Source organism: Mesocricetus auratus, unplaced genomic scaffold, assembly GCF_017639785.1.
Source record: "Mesocricetus auratus isolate SY011 unplaced genomic scaffold, BCM_Maur_2.0 Super-Scaffold_100006, whole genome shotgun sequence".
Classification (NCBI taxonomy): Eukaryota; Metazoa; Chordata; class Mammalia; order Rodentia; family Cricetidae; genus Mesocricetus; species Mesocricetus auratus.
Genome location: NW_024429190.1, coordinates 102,442,597 through 102,465,824, shown reverse-complemented (window position 1 = coordinate 102,465,824; position 23,228 = coordinate 102,442,597). Strand labels below are relative to the sequence as shown.

The window sequence follows — 23,228 nt, the reverse complement described above, 5'->3', positions numbered from 1 at the left end:
GCACATCCCAAGCCCTTATGACACTGGCCTCCAGCATTACTGTTATTAATAGAACAATGCTTACATCTGGGATGCCGACTCCCATGGTCTTTGAAGATGTCTCTCAGCAACAGTCCTGAGTCTTTGAGATGGAACCCTGAGGGTGGTGATTTGAAAGAGAATGGCCACCAGAGGGAGTGGCACTACTAAGGAGGCGTGGCTTCGTTGGAGTGGGAGTGGCCTTGTTGGAGGAAGTGTGTCACCATGGAGACAGGTATTGAGGTCTCATATATGCTCCAGCCGCCCCCAGTGTCTCAGGTCACTTCGTATTACCCTTTGCATGGTGTGTTAACTCTCCAGCAACCATGTCTGCCTGCAAACCGCCATGTCCCATCATGATGACAACGGACTGAACCTCTGAAATGTAAACCACCTCCATGAAATGCTTTCCTTATGAGAGTTACCATGGGCACAGTGCCTCCTCACAGCAATAGATACCCTAACTAAGAGAGTGGGTAAGGGTACCTGTTGTCAAGGCTGGTGGCCTGGGTTCAGTCTCCCTCCCCACCCCCACCCCCGACACTCATGACACACATGGGAAAAATGAGAAAACTGACTGGGCTCATGCAAGGTATTCTCTGACCTACACAGGATCTCTATGGCCCATGTGTCTACACACACACACACACACACACACACACACACACACACACACACACAAATAAATAAAATGCAGTAAAAAATAAAATAGCTTTCAAGAGACTAATCCCCCAGGAATACGATAACAAAAAAACCTTCTGTTTTATTACTTTATTGTTATTCTACAACAGCACTGGGGCGATGCGGCTTGCACAGCCAGGGCTGGCTGCAGCGGAGTAGTTAACCTGTCTCTTTGTGGGGAGTATAAACCATATACATTGGCACCAGCCCAAAGCCTGGGAGAAGTCAGACTATGCAAACAAAGTCTTTTAATGGAAATCATCCTTTTGTCCCTCCAGTCATGACCTGGTCATTTCAACAGTAAAGGCACATAAAAATCGGAACAAAGTCCCACGGGAATCATTGGCTGCAGCAAGACTTCAGTCCTGCAGGACCTAGTTCGGCATCACTGGTCCGTGCATCTACAGGAATTCAGCACTTGGTACCCACCACCCACAAAACACAGTGCCAGGCACTAAGAGCGAGGCAGTGAAAACCACACACAAGATAGTATCACCCACAGGGAAGGTAGGAAGAGGACCAGGGGAGAGCGAAAGAAACAGAAGTCACTTCCGGCCTCGGGGAGGGGCCATGGTTTCCTGTAGACTGTGGCTTCTGGGTGAGCAGGAAAATATGGGAGAAGAATGAGGTAGCCCTATTGCTTTAGGGAGTCCTGGCCCGATTCGGAACCACACAGCAGCATACAGGAAACGCCCTCACATTTCATTTTTAAAATACTGAGCCTGAACGCGTGGTTATCTTCGGAAGTGTGGCACGGCACGAGGAGGACTCGGACCACCCGGCACAGAGTGGACTCCTCCCTCACTTAACAGGGGATGACCATGGAATGGCACATTCCCTCTCTGAACCTCGGTATCCCCTCTGTGACGCGGGGATTAGAGCTGCACACCTCACTTGGCTGTGGTGGACAACCAGATGACTTGGTTCAACTTAAACATTTAGAAGAAATCCCACAGCCTGTGGGCAGTGCAAGAGCCAGCTGGGATGTCCTAATGTGCACTTTTATGTAAATTTCATGGGTGAAACTCCAGTCCCTGGGCTTGGGAGGCGAGCATCCTTAACCTGCCGTGTCATCTTGCTGGTGCCCTTCAAGACATTTCTATTATCATTCCATTTGTAGAATGCCATATAAACAGGACCAGACTTTCTGGCAATTAGCTTTTCTCAATCTGCATAATTCTCTTGAGATTAATCAAAGCTGTGTGTGTCGTTAGTTTCTTTTCCGTGGCTGAGTAGTGTCCCACAGTGTAGATGTACCACAGTTTTGTTTCTGCATTCAGTCACCAAAATGCATCCAAGTTGTGAGCAATTGGGCCTGTAATGGAAAAGGACTGACAGGGATTCCCGGGTTTTGTGTGGATATGAGCTTGCACTGCCTGCCCTGCCAGTAGTTCTGAAGAGCACAGGTATTGGGGCTACAAGAACAGGTCACTGGCAGAGTACCTGTCGATTGAGTACAAGGACCACTCTACATTCCAAGCAGCAAAAGGCCCTTTGGTCTGCAGCCTCACAATATTGGGTGGAGTTACTGGCTTCTCGAATATTATGGTAGACAGACACACATCTTAATTCCTGAACACTCAGCAATCATGGACCTTTGTCCCATGCTTAGATGTGCTTATATGCCACACGCCTACCCATTTCAGGGAATGTCTTTGTGACTGTTCTGTGTGGATTGTTTGGGTCTTTTAATGTTGGGATTTTAGGATTCATTATATATTCTCAACCACACTCTTGTTGGATATATTCTTTGAAAACATTTTCTCTCCATTGGCAGCTTGCCTTCTCCCCCTTTAAGCAAGGTCTTTCACGGAGCACACATATTTAATTTTAATGTGGTCCCATTTATCATTTAGCCTTTTATGGATTATCTTAGCTCAACCATAATAAAATACCATAGATGCAGTATCTTAGGCAACAGGTATTAATTTCTTGAAGTCTTGGGGGGCTACAGGAATGGCAAGGGTCAAGGTGTGTCAGTCCAGCCAGTGTATTGTGAGAGCTTTCTCCTTGGGTTGCAGACCATTGCTCCCTTGAACAGACTTTCTTAAGTGGAAGTGGGGAGGGAGAAGGAGAGAGAGAGAGAGAGAGAGAGAGAGAGAGAGAGAGAGAGAGAGAGAGAGAGAGAGAGAGAGAGAGAGAGAGAGAGAGAGAGACGGCTCTCTGCAGCTCTCCTTCTTGGACACTAACTGCATCATGAGGGCCTCATCTTATGACATTATCTGAATCTCACTACCTCCCCAGGGGCTACAGCTCCAATATCATCATGCAAGGGTCAGGGCTTCAATGTGAAAATCTCCATAAAGAGAAAAGGCTCAGCCCTCACCACGTCTCATGCTCTGGCACCAGCTTTAAGAACACTGGCTAGCCCTGTGTTCTGGGTATTCCCCTCTGAAGTTTTATAGTTTTATCTGTGGTGTTTTAATCTACGTACCACTTTGAGCTTTGTAGGATGAGGTCACCTCTTGCCTTGGGTTGTCCAGTTTTCCCATTATTGAAATCTGCCCACACTTAACTGCTTTTGAAACTTTTGACAAACAACACTGGGATGTATTTCTGTGTGTCTGCTTCTGAGGTTGCTATTCTTATCCCCTGGTCTGTGAGCCTGTTCTTCTATGAGCCCCACCCCATCCTCATGGATGCAACTGCACAGAAAACCGTAACACTGAGAGGAAGAACTCCTCTTGCTTTATTCTACCTTTTCAAGATTATTTTGGCTATTCTGGGGTCTTTCCCTATAAATACTGCAATAAGCATATCAATGCCTACAGAAAATTTTGTTAGGGACCTCACTGAAAGTATAGGTCATTTGGGGGAAGAAATAACACCTTTGTTTGGTGGAATCTTTGAACCGATTGGCATCTGTTCTAGTTTTATTTTCTATTGCTGTGGCAAAACATTCTGACCAACAGTAACCTGGGAATAAAGAGGTTTATTGCATCTTCCACCTCACAATCCACCACTGAGGGACACCGGGGAAGACTCTCAAGGGAGGAGCCGTGGAGCAATGCTCTTTGCTGGCTCCCTCTCTGGCTTGCTCCGGCTCATTCTCCATTAGTTTCCTTACACCACTTAGGCCCACCTCTCCTTGCCATTCACAGTGGGCAGGGCCCTCCTGCATCAAAAAAAACAATCAAGATAACCCTCACAGACATGCCCATTGGCCAGAATGTTAAGGACAATTACCCAGTGGAGACCTTTCTTCAGATGACTCTAGGCAGCCTCAGACAGACAGTTAGAGCCCACAAGAGAACTCCACCCCTTGTCAACATGGCACACAAACACAACACTGTAAACCATAAACTTTCATTTCCTGACCCCCAAGAGCCCAGTATAAAACACGATACAGCTTTTAAAGTCTCACAGTCCTTAAAATTTTTTCAATGCTTTAAAAGTCAGAGTTCTCATTAAAAAGGCAAAATCTCTTAAATGTGGGTTCCTATCAAAACCAAAGACAAGTTCTATATATTCTCATTCCAAAAATGGAAGACCTGGACATAAAAGTCCATACTTAAGTAAAAGCAAAATCCAGCGGCATAAATCTAAATCCTGCTGCTAAAAGTCCAACACCTGAAACTCACCTATGTAGTCTTCTGGCTCCAAAAGGCGTGGTCAGTACCTCCTCTCTGGTTCTGCCGTCACATACGGCTTGTCTTGTAGGCTCATGTTGGCTCCACTCCAGACCTGCTGCTATCCTTGATTGTCCCAGACTCCCCCTGCCACCTCCAAGAGCCTGGGGTGTCCACTGCGACAAGGCTTTACCTCCACCAATGACCTCTCTTCAGGGATTCCAACCCTGTCATATGGCACCAAGACTCAGCTTTACTACATGGCTTCCTCAGTCTCGTAAGCTTTCATGCCTTTACAGCCAAGTGTCCTATGGGTGACTCTTATACATTGCCAAGTTCACCTTGGCACATGGTCATGCTTGAGATGCACTCTTTTATCCCTTGGACCACTGTTTCTGAGTGCTGATCATGTAAAAACATTCCTATTTCCCCGGTGAAGCCTAAACTGTGTCTTGTCAGTCACAGCTATTTCTTCAGCCCTAGCTGATCAGTACCCTACCATCCCAAAGAATGCCAAACACGTTTACTTCAGTGGTGCTTGTGTCTATTTTTATCACAGATGATTCTTCAGCTACAGAGGATGAGCACACAGAACCTTAATCCAAAAAACAAAACAAAACAAAAACAAAAAACAAAAACACAAAAAACAAAAAAACCCCACATGAATAGCCACTGTCACCTATCTAGATAGAATCTCTGTTTACCTGTGAAACTCTGAAAGACAAGCCTCCACACTCAATGCTCCTCTCAATACTCATATCTTCTAAGTTCCAACAGAGCATCCCATTAAACTCCACACAGTAAATGACTTCCCCAGCTCAAAGTTGCACCTTCCTAGGGAACGGTATCGGGACTGTAGGCTGGGTCCTCTTATTCAATTGACAGTCAAGACAATCCTTTATAGATATGCCCGCAAACCAGCCTGATGAAGAATTACTCAACTGAGGATCTTTTGCTGGGTGATTCCAGATCATGTCAAATTGACAGTTTAAGCTAATCAGAACATTTATAAGATTGATTTCACCCACAGTTCATAAATTTTATTACCTTTTTTTTAGGACTGTACCTAAGTACTCAAGTCATCAGGAAAGTTTAAAGGGGCATCGATTTCCAATTTTTTCTCTGTCCAGAGCAGGATTAGCAAAGGACTGTGTGACTGCTGATTCCAGTGCACTGATCCAGGACCTTGTTGAACCCCTTGGGTCTAGGAATCCTCCAATTGAATGTTTGGAAGTCCATAGTATATCAACTGCCAAAGGTGATTTCCTCCTTTAAGCTTTGTGTTTTTCATGATGTCCAATCCCAACTTCACTAACAAGTCATCTGAGAAGAGAAACCGCCACTGAGGAATTTCCTACATAAGACTGGTCTATGGGCATATCTGGAGAACTATCTTTATTGTTACTTGATGTAGGAGGACCCAAGCCACTATGGGTAGCACCATTCCCTAGGTAGGTGGTTTGGTTCCACCATAAAACAACGTTGGCTAAGCATTAGCCCACACCTGAGCCAGAAAGCAGAATTCCTCCACCGTTTCTGTGCCCTGACCTCTCTCAGTGACATAATGTGAGCTAGAAGTGTAGGGTGGAGGAAACCCTTCCCTCCCTCTTGCAAGTTGCTTTTGGTGAGAGTATTCTATCACAGCAACAGAACCAGACCCAGTGCCTCTCCCCAGGTCAGACTGCCCTTCTGGGTGCCTCTGCAGGCATGGTTTTATAAGAACCCAGTGGAGGCGACCAGGGATAGCTTTGAGCATCCTACCAGCCAAGAGCAGAGAATGCCTCAGGTGTCAACAATGCTGAGGGTGAGACACTCTGGGTCCCGAGTGAGGGCCCACCCATCTGCTCCCACACAGACTCGGAGCGGCCCCCCACCGTGACAACTGCTGGAAATTCCATCCCTTTGAGAATGTTGAGGATGCTCCTTTCCGTCCCCCGCTCTGGCATTTCCCCATTGGTTTTGGAACCCATCTCTAAAACTCTATGATTCATCAAAAACCCTATGCTAATTACTAACTTTCTCACTGTAAGGGTGAAGTCAGTATGTTTGCTAGGACCAGTACATCTATAGGGTTATCAGAGTTTACACCCCCAGGGCTTTCCGACATCCTGATAGAAAAAAAAGCCTTTGGATATCAACCAAGAACAAGAGCGCACAGTCGGGGGACATGTGCCTTCCTTTACCATTCAAAATACAGCCTTTGTCGTTTACTGGCTTGAATCATTTTCTCCAATCACTTCACAACCACAACCTCAGTATGCTCTCAATAAGCCAAGGGAGGGCCATCTCTCCATCAGGAAATCGAGCATCTGCAGCAAGACTAAAGATCCCATTATAAGACTATCACTACATAAAAATTAAGTTGTCAACGCCTCCCCACTCATACTCCTAAGAAGCAGGTTACATGGATCCCTTGATCAGGATCCAGAGAAATCTCCATCAAAAGATACCAAGGCCTATGTTATTATTTGACTGAGTTAAGGAACTCAAAACCCCAGGAGGGGGGATAAGTTTAGGCACAGCTGGATCCAGGTGCTCAGAAAGAAACTCTTGTTTCTCAATTCACATGCCCATGGAGGAGAGGTGTGCACAGGCACACTCCATTCTCAGAAAGATTTTACTCTCTCAAGGTGGGAAGATGACTTTTGAGAATACCTTACTCCTATTCCTTCATGGTTCCACGGAAAAGAGGTTATGGCTCTCTTCTGATACCTCAAACAACAGTCTCAGTGTGTTTCTAACTGGAGCACATGCCCATCTCTGAACCAGAGTCAGAGGCCAGGATACCATGCCAGGCCGCCTGCCTGGGGCTGTACTAGTGATGGTAGAGAGGGGGATGGGGAAGAGAAGGTGAGTCATAGCTTTCTGATGAACCACAGTGATCTGGCAATAGCAAAGTCATTGCTCCTCACTCTGCTTAGCAAATGCTGGATGGAGCCTAAAGAATCAGGCACATACATGAGATCCTAGCCTGGAGGGACTAGCCCAGGCTTGGATTGTTGAGTGATGCTGTGGAGGACCCCTTGTCCTCCCTAAAGAACCCCAAGTTCTTCTCAACTAAAGAGTCAATGCTTGGATGGATGTCCTCAACAGTCACTATAGTTTGAGACCATGTTGCTCCATATAACACAGGACAAGAAGAAGAATAGAGATAGGACCAGAGGAACATGGCCACCACTATACATCTTTCCCAGAAGTTCGAGCAAGCTCACGGCTGGGGCATGGTTGCCTGATTTTATTAAGGCATAAGTCAGTCATTTTAGGAGATTCTGATTAAAACCCTGTAATACCAAAAAGGTACGGTGCCAAGGGTGACTGCCAGAGAAGCCACCGAAGCCTGTCACAGAAGGACAGGGGGAGTGGGGGAGTGAAGAGTATGTGTGGGCTTGTCTTTCCCCACTGGAGAAAATCATGTGGCCTGTGGAATTGTTATCAATATTATGATAAAATTATATTCTTTGCTGAAAGCATGAAGCCTGTAATTGGTGATTTCATCCCCTGATGTGGTCAATTACAGACACATACACTGGTAGAGTTCTTGGCTAGAAACCCCTGGGTGTATTCTAAGAGCAGGATAAATAATGCACAGTGTGGCACGTGACCTACTGAGGCTCCAAGTCTATCCAAGAAGAGTCTGTGCACATCTTGGAGAGTCTGTCATCTCTGGACCTGAAGCTGAGAGATCTGGTCTTCATCTAGATGCTGACAGGGCATGCCCTGCTCCTCTTGGAGGCAAGTCACTAAGTTGAGGAAGCGACAACGTGTGGTTACATCTGAGCCAGAACTTTGGAATTGGGGGCGGGGAGGGGTGATTAACAAAATAGTCCAAGGAGACTGTCTGAACTCAGTCCAAAGGCGAAGATGGATGATGTGCACACGAGGTTAAGAGACACAGAGGACCAAGCCAGAAGAGCAAGCCATAGTCTAACAAGACCCGGGAAAATGAGAAAAGACAAGTACGCTATCAAAGAGGGTGTTATTGTATTTCAGGCACCGTAGGCGCGTAGCGAAGGACTACAGAAATGGGTGAGTTAAAGAAGTGGGAGTCAAACGACCTTTTCACGGGGGTCACCTACAGACTCTGCAAAGCACAAATATTGACACTAGAGTTCACAACAGCAGCAAAATTGCAGTTACGAAGTAGCAATGGAAATATTTGTGCTGGGGGGGGGCGTCACCACAACCTGAGGAACTGTGTTAAAGGGTCGCAGCACTACGAAGGTTGAGAGCCACTGGGCTGGAGGCAGATGATGACAGAGCATGGGATGCTCACAGAGCAGCTGACTGCAAACTTCCAGAGAGCACACCTCCACTGGGACAAAAGAGCATCGATAATATCTGCAAGACACGGGTGTACTAGTTAGCTTCCTGCCACTGTCACAAAATACCAGATGCAGACAACTGTTGAAAAAGAAGTTTATTTAGCATGCAAGTCTGGGAGACAGGAAGTTCAAACGGTAAGAACCCCCCTTGGCTCCATCACAACTCAGGGTAGAGATGGCACTGATGGGTGCATCCTTGGTTCACTCAGGAGACACACAAGCGATCGCATCTGGAACCCAGAGCAGAGGACATTAGACATCTAGGTACAGGTTAACCTAGAGAAATGCACAATGCGAAACACAGGCACAAGTGAAAACAGCAATCATCCACAAACAGGATATACAAAATGTCCTCAACACTGAAACTCTAGGGGATGAATTTTGAGAAGAAAGACTACTCTGGGAAAATAAAGTGGTAGAAAGAGGAGGAGGAGGAGGAGCAAAACGAGTGATCACTATGTGGGCAACAAAGCCTGTAGGGTGAAATTTGGTAGTACGTCCGTATACGTCTTTAGTCATGCCTAAAGTGGGTGTGGTTAGCGGTGTGGTAAACTGCTCTTTTATATACATCTGTATGCGCGTCTAATATGCCACATGGCTAATGGCGGAGCACCAAATTTCACCCTACAAAAGCCAGTAGAGAGTGTTCGCACTCATGATGAAAATAATACCAAGTTGGGGCTGGGGCAAAGCAACGGTATGAGCATAAAGAAATATCATTAAAATCTGAAGATGACAAAGATCTCAAATCTATTGTTTATAGGAGAATGCAGAGCTGAGTACCTGAATACACTCTGATTCATCTACACACACTTCTCACACAGGACCCCAGAAAGCTAGCTTCCTGGGACCAGACAGATGGCTCAGAGGTTAAAAACACTGACTGCTTTTCTAGAGGACCAGGTTTGATTCCCAGGACCCAGAGGGCAGCTCTCAACCATCTGAGACTCCAAGCCTCTGGGGATCTGACGCCCTTTTCTGGCATCTGTAGGCAGTGCATGCAAATGGCCCACAGACACATACAGGCAAAACACACACACACAATTCTTAAAATATTGTTTTTGGAAAATCTGGAAAAATATTTTTTTCACAGCCTAAAGTGACAGTATCATTCATGGCATGCCCTGATCAGTGCTAACTCCAGTTAGAACATAGTGGGACAGATGGAAGGACAAAAAGAAAAACTACATTATGCTTGGAAATTTAAAAATTGTCAAAGAGTAATTATGAAATTCAAAATTATAAACTTAAGGAAGTCAGATAAAGCAATAATGCTGTCACTGTTTAATTAGAAACAATAAAGTTCTAAGAGGCATAGTAATTCATTTCTGTAATCTCAGCACTCAGGACTTGGAGGCAAGAGGATCCCTGGAATCCACATGCCAGCCTGTGCAAATCAGGGATCGTCATGTTCAGGGAGAGACCCTGAATGCTAGGAATAACAACTGAGGAAGACATCTGATGCCAGCTTCTGTCCCCAACACACACACACACACACAGACACACACATATACACACACAGACACATACACACATATATACACACACAGACACACACACACTCACACACAGACACACACATATACACACACAGACATAGAAACACACACAGACACATACACACATATATACACACACAGACACACACACACTGGAGCAAGTATGCACACATGTATTACACACCCTAAAATAAAATAATGAACAGTAAAAACTAATAAAAATAGAAATCAAACACATAAGAATAACTATTGGTAGACTCAATAGCTATTTCTTAGAAAACTACTGTCATATCGATAACGAAAATACAAGATAAACACTATTAGAAATGAAAGACAAAATCCTAGGAACTGTTATGATGCAAAGGTTAAGGATTATCACAGACAGCTTATTGCCAATAAGCATGAACTTCCATTAAATCCACACACTTCTACAAATATACCTAAAAAGTTGACTCAAAAAGGAAGAAAAGGCAGTCAAAAATTGTACTGCCATCTTAAGAATCACATCAATAGTTACAAATGTTAAGACCAGGAAACACTAGACCCAGAATGGCTTTACAAGCATGCTCTACCAAACAGAAAAGGACAGATAATTCTAAGTTGACCTAAACCCTTCTAGAGAACTCTTTTTACTAGACCAACCTGACCTTAATTCCAAACAAGACAGACACAGTGTACCAGGCCAACTGTGCTCATCAGCATCCAAGAAAAAAATGTAAACAAAATATTGGCAAACCAAATTGAGAAACATATAAAGCAATAACATGCCATTTTCAATTTCAGTGTGTCCAAAAAGTAACCCTGACAGGGCATAAAAGCATAAGTGAGTGTGGTTTATCCTATTAACAAATTAGACAAAAGCTGAATATTAACCCCCAAGGCCTTCCATGCATCAAAGCTGTCACAAACAACACCCTCAGCGATGAGAGCTTATGTTCCAGAAATCGACAGAAGCAGTCACGTTCTGACTTCACCAAGGAAAACATCTCAAAAAAAGGACAGCAAACATAAAACAGCAAAGTAAAATAAAATTTTGAGAACTTGAAAGTCAAGAACTCGTGTATGAAAGGTAACAAACTGAGATTTTTGTTTTGTTTCATTTTACAATGATTAGCAACAGAGGGTTAGTATCTAGGATAAAAAGGATTTCCAAAATCAAAATGTAATACAAAGAATTATAAACGGAAATGTAACATAGCAGGCTTAAGAGATGATAAATCTTAAGGAATCACTAGACAAGCATGAATGAAAACCCCATTGAGATCCTAGTGTTCATGAGGCTGAAGCAGGACTGAGGATTGAGACGGAGCTAGGCTACTACAGTTAATGGTTAGAGCTAGGCTACTCAGTGTGGCGTTTTCTTTCACTAAAGGAGGGAGGGAAGGCAGGAAAGTTGAGGTCCTCACTGCAGTGAAATGCAATCTTGGAATGGGCACGTAATAATGAAACACTCTGGGAGTGCTAGAAGTTAGTCAGGGCACCAAAGAGTGCGATTTCGCCGCACCTCTGATGGGAAAGTGAGTGGCAGAGACACTTTGGAAAGCATCTCCGCGCTATCCAATGAAGCGGTCACACACAGGCACCAAGACCCAAGATGTCCAATCATTGGTTGGAAAACCCTGCCAAGAAGCTCAGAGAACTCTTGCGCGGACATGCCCACAACACATACAAACGGATTCGGCCAGGCTGTTGACAGAGGAGCCAGACTGGAAACAAGCCCGATGCCAAGCAGCAGCCAGAAATGGACGGCACTGCAGACTTTCTGCACGAGCTGTGAGCGGCACTGAGGGCCAACAGCTACAGTCTCGCTACAATCACACACAGGCATCTCACAAGCAAGACACAAGTTACAAAAGATGGCAAGTCAGGTAATTCGTCTACCGCACATTCAAACTAACATGTGAAACCGTTGGCTAGGGGTGTGTATGTTCTTCGCAGCAATAACACAAAGCCAGAAATGAGGAAACCAAACTCCTGGTTTCTGGTTACCACAGGTGGAGAGGGGAAGCAGAAATCAAGGGGGAACCCCAGGGAGCTTAGAAAGCCTGGGGATTTTTTTTTATCTAAATAGAAAATAGGTACTAAGAGATTCATTGATCCTTCACTGAACCGTACACACACGTTTTACTGTTTTTATATGTGCATGAAATACTTGACAATTAAAAGAACTCTCCAAGCAAAAGAGTGTTTTCTCAACTTTCCACAGATTACAAAAAAAGAGCTGCAGGAATTTTAAAAATCTGAGTGTGTGTGAATATCTGAAATCAATCACGAGAATTGTGTCCTTTAGAGAAATGCTATTATTACTCACAGTGAAATTAAAAATGGGGTAGTGGCAGTGTCCCTTCCATTTAGTTGGCTGTATAATATAGGCAAGGGAACTAGATAGCGAAAACGCAGCTATTGCCTATTATAGGGTTTTTATTTAATCTAGAAAATTTTAAATTTACTTTTGAAAATTAAAATATTTTAAACTTAAAAAGCCAAGAAGAGAATTGAATACATTATACCGAATTAAAGTAAGTACACAAAACCGAATAGGAATTTCTCCACTAGTCTGCTGAAGGTCCAGGAGAATATCAGATTCCAACACTGTAGATGACAAGATGCTGGGGCCAGGGACACAGCTTACTTGGTAGAAGGCTCACTTAGCACACAGGAAGAATCAAGTCTGGTTCCTCACCTTGCATCAATGGGAAGCGTGGCACACACCTGTAATCCCAGCATGCGCAGGGCTGAGGCGTGGTATGAGATCATCCAATCCCAGCATGCCCGGGGCTGAGGCATGGTATGAAATCATCCTTGTCTACACAGCAAAGCTGAGGCTAGTCTACAATACATGAGAGAAATAAATAATATGACATATTCAGGACCTACATAAATAAAACTATACATCTATATTGTACTTAAAAAGATAAATACATAAATCTATGTGCCAAAAATATTCTTAGATATGAAAATGTATTTTCTTCAAAATTACATTAAAAATAAAGATTATCTAATTATTTGAGCACTTAATAAAATTTTCTAAAATTACTCTGAAAACTGATGAGTACAAACTTCAAGGAAAACATTTTATTTTATTTTTTATTTGTTTGTTTTTTGTTTGCTTTTGGTTTCTCAAGACAGAGTCTCTCTGTGTTGCCCTGGCTGTCCTGGAACTCTCCTTGTAGACCAGGCTGGTCTAGAAGTCAGAGATCTGTCTGCCTGCCTCTGCCTCCTGAGTGCTGGAATTAAAGGTGTTCACCGCCACCAGCCGACTCAAGGAAAAATTCTTAAAAGATGATATAACCACAGGAATTTATCGAACTCCTGAATATTAAAATAAATTATGAAGCTTTCACATTTAAAACACTATAGGTCATGGGCAGGGAATGGAGGTACTTGCCTTTATTCCCAGACCTTGGGACGCAGTGGCAAGAGGACATCTCTGAGTTTGAGGCCATTCTGATCTGCATGTCAGTTCCAGGCCAGCCAGGGCTACACAGCAAGAAAATTCTCAAGTGATCTTGAAATATTAAACATCAGAAACTCCCGAATGATGCATTTACAGACACTTTAGAGCAAAACCACAGAGACAATGAGAAAATCACAGACATGGTCAGTAGTCACATTTATGACCACCACATAATGTTTTAACCAGCAGCGACTGCTTCAAAAATGTGTTCGTCAGAAGAAACTGGAGTAATGTGTCAAAAATAGTGAAGAGAAATAAATAGTAAGCTGATAATTCTCTCCTTGGCTTAATTACCATCCGGGAGTGAGAGTGAGCTGAATACAGTGTTGCACAGATGCACAATTTCACCTTTACACAGCTCTTGGCTGAAAGACCAATGGAAGCAGGGGGTCCCAGAAGGAAAGAATGTAAAACCTCACAGGAAGAAATGAGATGAGAAAGGCCGGGGAGGCCAGAGGGGAAGATCTAAACAGGTAAGCATCCCCTGTGGCCAAATAATCATAATTATTACTCACCTGGTAGGATAAAGAGGGGGAGACAAAGCATGGGATCACCGTAACACATAATTAAGCAGGTTGATGAGAGGAAAACATACATTTGATTGTAAGTTAAGCAACCATGCAGAAAAACATACCTTTAGCATACATAAAAGGAATACACAACCTTGCAAGCTAGCAGGAAGATCAAAGAAAAGGTGAACAGAGAGGACTTTGAGCATGTCAGCGGGACAAGAGAAAAAGGTATAAGGAGTAGAAACATTATGAAAATTAACCTCAATGTGTAACTTTGACTAGGATCTAGAACATTACAGACCATTTCTCTTCTGCTAAAAACCAAGACAATATTAAGAAAAAATTAAGTCTTTCTGTTCCAAGGGTCTATAAGCAATACTTAGAAACCTGAATTCCTGGACAGAGAGGCCAGCTCCTACTTGGTACAGGTGGACAAAGATCAGAGTCTTGCAGAGAGCAAGATCAGAAGAAATCAGCTCAGCCCAGATAAAAACACAAACTGAATTGGAACCAGAGAGGAAATCCCCTGTCCTGACAATTCATACCCTCCTTCCACACATTCAAATTGTACCAAGAAAGTGTCAACTCGAGGTAGACAATGAAACAGGGTTAAAGAACTTAGCTAGAGTTGAATTCACAGTTGGCTGAGGTCACAGATCAGCCCCTTCCACAGTCAAATCCTGATCCAATCATATATGAAGTGGAGGGCGTGATGACAATAGCTTTTGCTTACCTTGGTGGCTTTTGTCCCCCAAATCCAAATCCCACTATGAGAAAACCATCAGAGACTAGCAAGTGTATGTGTTCTGTAAAACACCTGGCCAGTGTTCCTCAGAATTGTCAAGGTCATAAAAACAAGGGAGTTCTGAAAGTCTACCATAGTCCAGAGGAAACAAAGGGCACGTGGGAACTAACCATGATGGGGCATCTGGGGTAAGATCCTAGAACTAAAAAAGAACACAGTGGGAAAATCAATAGCATTAGAGCAAAGCCTAGACTTCAGGGGATGTTAGCACAGCAGCGGTGGTTTCTTATTCAACACAAACCTACCAAGTTGTTAGTAGAAAATTATCCTCCTCCTTTTGCTCTAACTCTGAAAATGTTTCTTAAGGATCTTTAAAAATAAAGTAAAATATCAACCTGAGTGGGTGTGGTGGCACACCTGTAATCCCAGAATTCCTAAGGTAGAAACAGGGCACCCCAGGAATAAGTTGATTAACTAGATGAGCCCCAAGGTCAGCTAAGGACCCTACCTCAATGAATAAGATGGAACATATACATATACACACACATATGTGTGTTCACACACACACATGAACACACATACATTGAGGCATGATGTATAACACATATAAAAAGGCTAAAAGTAAGCAAAAAATGGGGCATATACAAAAAAACCTAGAAAACATGCCTTGGAAGAATTTCTTAAAGACCCAGTAAGATACTTTGTGTTAATGAGTTTAAAATCAAAGTACTGACAAGTTGTCACAGTCCCCAAATTGATCAATAAACCAGTGGAATTCCAATCTAAATCCTAGAAAGTTTTACAGGAAGTGCTCAGTGACTTTAAATTTTGAAAGATGATCAAAGCTGAAAGCTCTATATTGCCTGATTTCCAGAGTCTTTCTAGAGTCATGACCGACAAGAAAGTGTAGTGATTGCATAGACATATGGAAACAGAAATAGGCAGAGACGTTTGCACACAGAGGGCAAGGTGAAGGAATAAAAATGCTGTTTTCAACAAACGGTGCTAGAGTAACTGGACATTTTTATCATGGAAAATGAACACCAACCTCATCATAGCATATGACCCCAAAATTGTACTCCATGAAAATGAAACTTGTCACAAAAGTCTTATACACACACTTTTCATTATGTGATGGGTGTGTGTGTTGTGCTCTGTATATGGAGCATGTACTGTGGGTGTGTGCATGTTTGTACGTAGATTTTCTAGCACCTGTGCACAAAAGAAAGGGATAGAGATTTGATGCTTTTCCTGGATGACTTGCCACCTTTTTGTGGCTACAGGATCTCTCCCCGAACCTGCAGGTCTTTGTATTAAACAGGGCTAGTTGGCCAATGAGCATCAGGGATCCACTTGTCTCTGCCTCCCAAACCCTAGGCAAGTGCTGAGGTTCTATGTGCGCACCATAATGCTTGGATTTTACAAAGAGATGTAGGCACCCACACACAGGTCCTCATGCTTGTATGTACGTTATTAACTGACCATCTCCTCAGCACTATACAACATTTTTTAAAAATAAACCTTCCATTCACCCCATTCATAAGAATCAAAACCTAGAAGCGATCCAACTACCCACAAACCACAGGAGAGAGGAGAAAACTATGGCACAATTATTACACAGCGAAAGATGACTTGCACTCTGGCAATAAAAGGGATTCAGTATCTGAAATGGGAATTCCTACAGAAGACTGACATAATATTACATAATATTAAAAAAGCAACAACTGTACAGTAGAAAAAATACATGAATTTTCTTGCCTATTACTTATACCTAATACAGTTCTTGTCCTATGCAATAAGACAAGAAAGCATATTAAACTTATAACTTTATCATATAGAAAATCCACCAACAATTCACTAATGTTTTCTGGAAAACAGGCATCATTGCTCACTATGTTTGTAGGAGAAAGGAGAAAAACACGTAATATGGGACAAATATTTTGGAGAGGAATTTGGAGGCATTTACTAAGATTAAAGATGACTGTGGCCTGTGAACCAGCACCCCGTTCTTCTTATGTTCTGGAGGAACTCCCAGACATGTCAAAGACAGTCTTTCATTTATTACTGTCCATTCATAACAGTGACTAACAAAAGAAAGAGAAGGAAGAATGAAGTAAGGAAGGCAGGAAGGATCAGATGAGCCGAGGAAGGGGAAAGAGAGAAAGGAAGGAGTTTAAATTGTCTCTCCGTGAGGGAATTGGAATAATGCAGAATACATATGAAGCTACATGCATCAACATGGATGTTTTAAAGGAGGTATCATTGAGAGAGAAAGTACTACAAGTTGGAGACAGTGGAGTCAGACTATTTAAGTAATTGCAGTCACATATTCCACACTAAGCATACAATTAATTTCTATAACCACTGACATCTGAAATTTACCTTTCAGCGTGTCACTATACCGTCACCATTTACAGGTGCCCGGCACTACGATAGTTTGGCACTAATTAACAGGATATTCCCTAAAGTATTAATATATTTTCTACTCACTTTTGCTTTCACAATTTTGTGTCTCACATATTATACTATGCTACACAGTTTTACCAGTCAAATAATTAATGTAATTATTATTAAGTTATTGTCAGTGCAGCCGCAAGAATAAAAACTGTTAGAAAAGACTTCTATTTGAGGCATGGTTGTGAGTGAGTCCTTTGTAAGAAATCTCAATGCTTCATCAAATACATGGAGACAACAATACTCTACCGTGGATTGCTTGCTTTTCAAGAAAGCCAAATTATCTGATGAGCTGAGATTTAAAAAGATGATACTCAATAGAAGCAAAAGGAAGGCCAGGAAGTCAGAAACACAAAAGAAAATTATGCCTCTAGAAACTTGAGTCATAGGCATAAATGCTAAGAACAATGGAAGAAATGCTTTCTGGCTTGTTCCAGAGCAAGATGAAAAAGAGACAGCCCCGGATTCCAGAAGGAGAATCCAACATTCCAGAAGAAGAAAAAAGAAATGTATCCGGGGCCCATTTATTTTATTTTCCTCTTGTTGATATAATAAATCCAAACTGCAAAAGGCAGTTGTAGTCTAAAATACATGAAGACTAAAAGGACAGCAAGAAATACATATGATGTTCAGTCTTCTTCATGAGCACTTCTAGAAACATACACTGAACGGGAATTTGGTGCCAGGACGTGGGACGCAGTGGTGAACCAGACAGGCAAAGTCATCCTTCCTGGGGTTGACAGTCTAAGGAGGGTAGGCATGAATTAACAAAGAAGTACATCCTGCCAAGTGCTGAGGAGAAAACAAAACAAAAACGAAAGGATGATGAGGGGCAGACATCAGACTAGGAATGTTCCGTGACCCCTGAATAGAGGCATGAATGGGGCGAGAAACCAGAACTAGGGGACATGAATTCTTGGTGAACAGAGCAGCTGATTCAAAGGCTGTCGTGAATGTGACTAGTGCAGTTAGGTTCACAAATGAGACAAGATGGCTAGAGGAGAGTGAGGTCAGAGAGCTCAGAGAAGAAGGTGGGGACCAGACCACTCCAGCCTTGTTACGATCTAATGGTGATAGACCATGAATATCTATGACAGTATGTGTAACCTTTCCTGGGAGACACTAATAATGCCTGTGCAGCCCAGGTAAGGTACCAACAGACCAAAGTCTAGCTTAGTGCATTAGTGAGTTTACTGGGAATATTTATAGAAATATGGGTGAGATTTTACTTTAATAAGCATGAGTGACTAAAATACACAGTTGCACCAACTAAAATCTCAGCCCAGCCTGAACTCTGACTCAAAAAAAAACCCATGTTCTTGGTGCTCCCTGTCCAACTAGCAGTAAGCCTGACTAACTGGAGAGTCTATTCTGCCAGGCAAACTTCACTGCTCACACAACTAGAAAAGATACCTCGGGAATCTGTAACTCTCTGGGCTTCCTGATCCTTGTAAGTTTCATTTACTTCCTGGGTCTTGCATATTCCTTTACTTCCTGAGTTTAATGATTCCCCACATCCTCCCTCCAAGAAGGAATGCTTCAATTTGGAAGAAATAGCTACACAAAACCAAAGAAAGATGAAATTTCCTTGTCTGAAACATCATTCTGAGCAGAAAACACACTGCAATGAGATTCAAAGACCAGTGGGGTAGAGTGGGAATGTTAAGATAAACTTGGAAAGAGGTTACTAAGGCTTAGACCACAAAAGGGGCACAGTAGAGACACATGAACCAGTGTATCAAATGCAGACCCACCTAAACTACAGATGGATAATCAAAGAAAAGAACCATCAGGTACCAGGTCAAGGAAGTAAGTCAACCATGGTGACATTTGCTAAGATTCAAAAGAGTTGGAGAGAAAAGAGTCATGGTGATGGGCCAGAGAAATAAAAATACTATCTGGCATATATTAAGTCTGAGACCCTCTACATATCCAAGCAGGTAAAAATGAATGAGACTGAAGCCTGTGAGTGAGGTCAAAACTTAAGATCTTTGCTCAGGGGCCTGAAAAATAGCTAGTATTTACTGACACAACATGGAATCGATAAATTCATCACGGTGGTGGTGTAAATAGCCTAGACCCAATCCGATGGCCCTCCAGAGACATGAGGGGGTCAAGGACGTGAGGGAGAAAATGATACATTTGATTCTGTCTTGTCAATGCAGACTTGTTTCACACTTTATATAATACTTAGAAGCTTTTCTTATTCTTGATATGACCTTCAGGCTTAGAGTAAACGAGTTTCAGAACTTGAGATAATTTGTGTACATAATGATGGGCTTTTGATCAAACTGAGCAGAGCCAAAGATACACCAGAAGAAAGAAGAACAATAATTCTCTACCCTTCCCAAAGACAGAAATGGCAGAATGTTTATAATACAATTGCAAACTGATTCTAAAGCATGGTGGTGTCTAGATTACTTGTGAACACTTTAAAGAGAGTCCAATAACCAACTAAACCCAGCACAGGCTGAATATGGTGATACATGTCTATAACCCAAGGACTGGGGAGACTGCAGTAGGAAGACTACTAGTGTGAGGCCAGCCTAGGCAATGTAGAAAAACTTAAAAAAAAACATTAAAAGCATATATTTCCATTTAATGGAGGACAGTGTCTCTCTCACACACACACACCAGACTACCAAATAAAAAGCCCACATGCCAGGATGGATTACCTCTTTTCCAGTTGTCAGTAAAATCCTGTAGTCAAAACCAAACCCCCAAAATTACAAACTAATGTCAATGTTCTTGGTTAATATCCAGAACTTGATGGTAAGACTCACTTGCTGAAAACAACACAAGCATGAGTCACAGGAAATAGAAAAATCAGGTTGGTACTGACCTGGAAAGTATCATTCTTACTGGCTAACTTTCATGGTGCTGTAAGGTCCTATCAGAGTAGAAAAGTAATCAGTGGTCTTACAAAGCTGTGAACTCTAGGAGCTACAGTAAGATTGGCCTGATAAGATATGTACACTGGTATAATAATGCCATGAATGGTATGTGAGTAACCAATCACTTCATGAATTGATTTAAAGATGGAACTCATGTGATGAGGGATAAGGAGTCACACACCAAGTATACCAGGAAGGGAAGTCATATGATACTTTATTAGAGAGAGAAGTCACTTACATAAGAAAACAAGAACTGAGGTCAACGCTCTGCTTGTCTCCGACCTCACAGCAAGCCCAAGAGCCAGCCTGACCCCTCCTTCCTTGACCTTTATCTCTGCCTCTCCTCAAGTACCTGTGACCACACCCAAATGGGTGTGGTCAGTGCTTCGGGTACATGAGATGTCTATCTAGTACACTCATGCCTGGTACTACTAATTGAGCTTAAAAAATAGGGGGAAAATGACTGGCTATAGCATAGGTCCTGGGAAAGAATCTAGAACTATTTTATTTTGTTAAAGAGACATAGTAAGAAACTAAGTTCTTATCTTTATATCCATAGAGTAGTGCATCTTTTAACCCTCACTGGAGATATTCTCAAAGAAGATAGGATTAATAAAGTGATTCAGAACTGGACAAATGTAGTAAATAAATCTTGAAATGGTACATCTATATCATTCCCCCTTCTTCCAAGGCTCAAGAACCATCATGGAAGCGAGGATGGAAATATTTTAAGAGCCAGAGGGGAGAAGGTGTCTGCTGTGGAACAGTGTTTGCTAGACAGGGCCATTGCACACATGAACCTGCACACAATCCAACTAAAATGCCATTATGGATAGAAGAGGGACTCATAAAGTACCACCCCCTATCTGATGACCTATTGGCAAGAGCAAGAGTCATTTTTCTTAAAGGCCACCCTCTAGTAGATGGTCCTCCACCCACTTACATATAGACAGCACTAAGTGGACTCAGTGTTACTTTGTTTTTAAGAGCACATAAAGTTGGGAGAGAAACCTAAACACATCCTATGCATAGATGAAATTCACAAATGATAAATGATTATAAAAACTTAGGGTTTCTGCTGCTGCATTGAAACCACCATGACCAAAGAACAAGTTGGGTAAGAAAGGGTTTGTTTGAATTACACTTCCATATTGCTGTTTAAAAGCCCTAATGCAGGTGGTGATACAGCCGGCCTAGGTTTCTGTAAGCTCCTGAAGTTATGGGGCCACCTCAGCTCAACATGCCTAAGTAATGGGTCAGTCTCTGTGTATGTGACGTGAGCTTGCAAGGGAAGGGGGAGTGTGCACTTGTGCATACGTGAAGGCCAGGGGAAGATGTTTTGTTTCTGCTCTGTGGCCATCTACCTTATCTCTCCACCCCTCCCTCCCTCCTCCCCCGTTCTTTGGAGATAGGGTTACAGGCATGCAAGCCCATACCAACTTCACATAGGTAATCGGGGATCCAAATCCACATCTCCCCGCTTATACAGCAAGCACTCTTATCCCTTGATCCATCTCCCCACTCCTGAGCATTACTTATTTTTGGTAAAGAAGGAACAATTGGTTACAGTGAGTGGAGGTAGCCCCACCCCACAACCTTCCTATCAATACCAAATTTCAGTTTCACCCCTTCCCCCCCCATACACACACACACTGGAAGACAGTTTTTTCAGCCTACATTGAGACTCTACTGAAATTCCAGCCCTGAGACTTCTCAGGAGCACCGACCACAACTCACAACAAAGATGGCAGGAGCAAATGTATCAGTAGTCTAGAGCCAAGTGGGGGTGACTGTGCAGACTACATTAAATCATAGGAACCTCTGTCGCAGTGACAGGACACACAGTGTTACTTATCCATGTCTCTGGGTCTAGCCCCATGAACATGATATTAGCTCCACTCACAGATGACAGCTGTCAGTAAAGCGTGTCCACTAACCTAGGGCGCTAACCACAGCAATGCCACCAGTCAGAGCTACTTTAAACACAAACCTGCTGAGAAGAGGACACTCATTGTACTGAGGAAAAATGTCCTTAGCATGGTCTACCTCAAAGGCTCTCTGACTCAAATGGTGACTCAGTAGCCCCAAAATACTAATGAGGGAACCACCTCCCTGTGATGGGGGAAGTCCTTATGTGTATATGTTTGTCTGACTGGTTGATAAATAAAGCATTGTTGGCCAATAGGGAAGCAGGATAGGTGGGACTAGGAGTCAAGGAGGATTCTGGGAAATGTAGTCTAGAGGAGAGTCACCATGGGATCCCTGGAAGAGAGGACACATGAGGCTGAGTCCTCGGTAAGATAAGACCTTATAAAAATATATGTTAGTAGTTATGTGTTAATATTAAGTCAGAGATAGCCATTAAGAAGCCATAGAAAATGGCCAACAGCTTTATAATTAATATAGCATCCTATGTGTTCATTTAGGACTGATGCAGCTCTGAGACCAGGCTGGTAGGGAGAATGCATGCTTGATCCCTGAAGTACTACAGACACATATTAATCTTCCTTGTCCTAACATCTTTACTTTGAGAACATCACCTCACTTGCCTGTACCCTCACTCAGTAAGAATTGGGCTGAAGAGATAGCTCAGTGATTAGGAGCACTGGCCACTCTTCCAGAGGGCCTGCGTTCAATTCCCAGCACCCACATGGCAACTCACAACTGTCTACAATTTCAGTTCAAGGAGATCCAACACCTTCATACAGACTGCGGCCAAAATACCAATGAACAGGAAACAACAACAAGTTTTTTTCTAATGATTTAGAAAATACAATATTAATCAAGCCATGCTTTCTCAGGGACCTCTATCAGAGGTTAGCAAACAAAGATGAGAAGGTTGGCCCCGATGCCAACTCTAGTGTGTGCAGGGTCATGGTGCCTGAAGCCATGCATGGTTTGGAACACAGATGCAGGGGTCAGTAAGTGCTTCTTCCCACAGCCTTAAGCAGGTTCCTTCTTACAAAGTTCCTATCTAGAGGGTCTTCAACAATCGTCCTCAGCTGTCTGAAGTACAAACATCCTTTGAGATCAAGTTGTTCTTTCAACTAATCGCCCACTGATCCCTGTGCCCTTGG

General features: G+C 42.9%; 1 long non-coding RNA gene across 1 annotated transcript in view; it reads right to left on the bottom strand.

Annotated features, from left to right (window-relative positions):
- Nucleotides 1-8,670: 8,670 nt before the first annotated feature.
- LOC110342328 overlaps nucleotides 8,671-23,228 on the bottom strand; it is a 61,197-nt gene continuing 46,639 nt past the window's right edge. Inside the window, exons 3-4 of the long non-coding RNA XR_002384373.1 lie at nucleotides 12,773-12,919; nucleotides 8,671-8,820 (exon numbers count right to left, since the gene is read on the bottom strand). This is a non-coding gene — a long non-coding RNA (uncharacterized LOC110342328). The remainder of the gene's footprint in view (nucleotides 8,821-12,772; nucleotides 12,920-23,228) is intronic.